Source organism: Micromys minutus (genome assembly GCF_963924665.1).
Source record: "Micromys minutus genome assembly, chromosome: X".
Lineage (NCBI taxonomy): Eukaryota > Metazoa > Chordata > Mammalia > Rodentia > Muridae > Micromys > Micromys minutus.
The window spans coordinates 49,800,796-49,805,406 of record NC_137970.1 but is presented as its reverse complement, the minus strand read 5'-3'; positions in this window follow the sequence as shown (position 1 = coordinate 49,805,406).

Below are 4,611 nucleotides of genomic sequence, written 5' to 3'. Positions count from 1 at the left end.
AAGAAAGAAAGAAAGAAAAAAAGAAAGAAAGAAGGAAGGAAGGAAGGAAGGAAGGAAGGAAGGAAGGAAGGAAAGAAAGAAAGAAAGAAAGAAAGAAAGAAAGAAAGAAAGAAAAGCTATTTCATTTGCCTTTACTTGTATTTTGTATGTGATATACTGTAACACTTGTGGCCTTTTTTAAGAGTCCAGGAGCTGATGTTGTCCTGTAGCAGAGGCGATGTTTTGGTGTGGGTGATTTCACCTCTCTCCAGGTAATTCTGACTGTTTAGCAAGAAGCCAGAGGAACACATCACCACACTTTCCTTTTGAAGGAAATGCTTATTCTAGATCACTCAGATTTTCTTTTCTCCTCACTCTCTCCTCACTTCCTCTCATTCCCTCTTGGTCTCTCTCCAAAATCTTAGGTGTAGTCTATCTAAACTAAAGGCCCAAATGGGGGAAAAATAGTTTGCTCCATTTTGCCTTGGCCACGGCCTCCCTTTTGTGTTGTATGTTCAGCTCAATAATTTTATTTAACTTTTAATTCAATCTTTTTTAGAATTTCATACATGAGCACGGTATTTACACACACACACACACACACACACACACACACACACACACACACACACGGGGGTGTTTTGTTGATATTGTTGTTCTTTTGATGGGATTGCAAGCCCCTGAAGCTCCTTCAGTCCTTTATCTCCTACATTGGGGTCCCTGTGCTCAGTCCAATCTGAAGCATCCTCCTCTGTATCAGTATGGCTCTGGCAGAGCCTCTGAGGAGGCATCCATATCAGGCTCCTGCCAGGAAGCACTTCTTGGCATCAGCAATAGTGACTGGGTTTGGTGACTGCATATGGGACGGATTCCCCACGTGATCAGTCTCTGGATGACCTTTCCTTCAGTCTCTGCTCCACAGTTTGTCTCCATAGTTCCTTTGTTGAGTATGTTGAGTATTTTACTCTCCCTTCTAAGAAGGGCTGAAGCACCCACATTTTTGGTCTTCTTTCTTCTTGAGCTTCATATCTTCTGTACACATTTTTAACTGGACTGCTATTAGAAGGTGCCATTCACAAGTGGGTGAGTCATCCTGCATCTATTAAGACTCCCTACTGAGGTGATTATAATTTGTGACAAGTTGGTATTGAAACCAACCATAATAGCACCATTAGGGCTAGCTTGCCATGCTGTTCATTGTTGTGGTTCTCAGGCTTTACAGCTGGGTGGGGTAATGATTGCTTTTATCCTTTGGCAGCTTGCACAGCACCTTCAGATATTATGAGCATTAGATCCCACGGAGAAGGCTTCTGGGTCAGTTCTGGTGTAGATGGGCTGTCCCAAGACCAGGACAGGCTCATAATGAATTAGATGTTTTTATTGAGTCTCATAGAACCAGGTAGGGACACTCACTCTTTGACTACAAGTCTAAAGAGGAGCCCCCAAGCTGAGAAAACAGGGGATAAAAGCCTCAAGTTTGTTATATTCCATTGACATAGCTGTGATGGCTTTTAGCAAGCATGGCAGGTTATGAACTCTTAGTAAGGATGGGGTACAGCTGTGCCACAATGGCGTTTGGGGAATAGAAAGCATTGTGGTTACAGAAGCAGAACAATTCAGGCTGGCAAAAGTTCCTGAAGAGCTCTACATGCCTGATGGGCAGGTTCACCAAGGCTGGATCAGGATTTATTGAGTAAAATTTTCTCACTTCAGTTTCAGTTTCTACAAGTCCTGTATATGAATTATTTGACACCATCAGTAATAGGATCATTATTTATTATTATTATTTAATCTTATTTTTTACAGTCCAGTCTTATCCCCTCCTGGTCCACCCTCCAACAGTTCCTTATCCCATTCCTCCTCTCTAAGTGGATGTCCCTACTCCTTACCCCATCAGACCTCCCCTCTCCCTGGAGCCTCAAATCTCTTGAGGGTTAGGTGCATCTTCTCTGACTGAGTCCAGACCCCACAGTCCTCTTCTGTATATGTGTTAAGGGCCTCATCTCAGCTGGTGTGTGCTGCCTGATTGGTGGCTTTGTGTCTGAGAGATCTTGGGGATCAAGGTTAGTTGAGACTGCTGGTCTTCCTATGGGGTCACCCTCCTCCTCAGCTTCTTCCAGCCTTCCCCAAATTCAACCACAAGGGTCAGCAGATTCTGTTCATTGGTTGGGTATAAGTATCTGCATTTGGCTTTTTCAGCTGCTTGTTGGGCATATTGGAGGGCCTCCATGCTAGGCTCTTGTTTGTAAGCACACCATAGTATCAGTAATAGTGTCAGGCCTTGGGGCCTCTCCTTGAGATGTATCCCAATTTGGGCAGATCACATGGCTCAGGCTCTAAGGTCAAGAAATGATAAATGGAACATCATGAAACTGAAAAGCTTCTGCAAGGCAAAGGACATAGTCATTAGGACAAATCAGCAACCTACAGATTGGGGGAAAAATCTTTACTAACCCCACATCCAATAGAGGGCTAATATCCAAAATATATAAAGAGCTAGAAGTTAACCTCCAAAAAAACTAAACAACCCAATTAAAAAATGGGGTATAGAACTAAACAAAGAATTCACAACAGAGGAATCTTGAATGGCCAAGAAGCATTTACGAAATGCTTAACATCCTTAGTCATCAGGGAAATGCAAATCAAAGTGACCCTGAGATTCCACCTCACACCAATCAGAATGGCTAAGATCAAAAACTCAGGTGACAACACATGTTGTTGAGGATGCAGAGAAAGAGGAACACTCCTCCATTGTTGGTGGGAGTGCAAACTGGCACAACTACTCTAGAAATCAATGTGGAGGTTCCTCAGAAAACTGAAAATAGAGCTACCTGAAGACCCAACAATACCACTCTTAGACATATACCCAGAAGACACCCCACCATTGCCACAGGGTCACATGTTCCACTATGTTCATAGTGGCCTTATTTGTGATAGCCAGAACCTGGAAACAACCCATATGTCACACAACAGAAGAATGGATACAGACAATGTGGTTCATTTACACAATGGAATACTACTCAGCCATTAAGAACAAGGATATCATGAATTTTGAAGGCAAATGGATGGAACTAAAAAGTATCATCCTGAGTGAGGTAACTCAGACCCAAAAGGACATGCATGGTATGTATCCACTAATAAGTGGATATCAGCAATAGGATCTTACATTCAAGTCTTGGGAGATAATTTAGAGCAATGGAAATAACTAATGTTGTTTTTGAAGTCTCTTGGAATCCTCTGACCAACAAATCAAAGGGAAGTTTCTCATGTTTGCTATTGGGGATTTTGTTGGACAGTCTATGGCTCTGGGGTGAGGGGACATTATCACCACATCTGGTGTACGTATCTGGACATTGACTACTTTCTCAGTTCTTTCTTCGACCATTCTCCATCTTTTTCCTCACTCTTTTAATGCTCTAACACTAGACAAGAGAGGAAAAAAGGATAGAAAGGAAAAGGGGCAATGTTATTATTAGGCTAATTTCTACTTAACAGGAGTGTTGAGTTCCTTGGGGAAAAGTTTGATCTTCACTCTCAGGATATCTAATTTCTTCTTTCTTATCTGTGCATGACTACTTAACAGTGACCAACAACAACCAAATGTTGTTTTAATATTTTAAATCTTATTTTTAATGATGGATCTTAAATGCTTTAACCTCCCTTATAGACCACCACCCACCAGAGGTAGTGGAAAAGAAAGGGTATGGGGAAGTGAACCTGTTTAGAAATCTTTTGCACAACTCCTATCTGTGTTGTCAGAAAATCGGCAGTTCGGTTCAGCAGCAGCAGCTCGATCTACTTGCAAACACTTCCTGGATATACCAGCCGTCCAGTTTGGTAGAGGTGGATAGCAAACACGAATCAGACTCAGCCTCAGCACGGGTCAGCAGGAGGGACCAGTGGAAATGCCAGAAGTTTTCAGCTGTGCCTCTCTCAGTGAAGTGAAGTGAAGACAAGAGACCTACCAGCATCGTACAGCTAGCTCTACCAGAAAGCCAAGCTCGGCCTCCATCGCTTTCCGTCGAGTCCTATTTATACCCTCCTGACATCACGTGTTCTCCATGGGTCTTGCCTCACCACATGTCTCATTTCAGCATGTGTGTCTGTCTCTGCTGACATCCCTCTGTCTATCAGCCTGAGTCTGCACAAGTGGCAAGAAGTCGAAACACACCACCAGGCTTTTATTTATTTATTTATTTATTTATTTATTTATTTATTTATTTATTTATTTATTTATTTATTTATTTTTGGTGTATTTCTCTCTATGGAGCCATGAGAAGTGGAGCTCAACTACACAGTATTAGGTGGACCAATGTATGTGTGTCACTAATGAAGAATCCTTCATCGTGTGTCCTTTTATGTGTTTGTTTTAGCAAAACATTCGTTCACTTGTGTCTACTTCAGCAAAATGTTTCTTCACAAGTCTGCCATAGCCTTTCACCTGTTGGCTCCACCAAAACACCATCCACCACAACTGACTTTCCGAAGAACCCTTCCGTTTCCGCTTCAACCAACAGCCAACCACCCACCTTGCCTCTCAGGTTTCTAGCATTTAAATACCCTCTGAAAAGTTCCCAGAATTCCAAATGTCACACAGTTGCCGAAAATATCTTCTGCTGGCAAATCACAGTC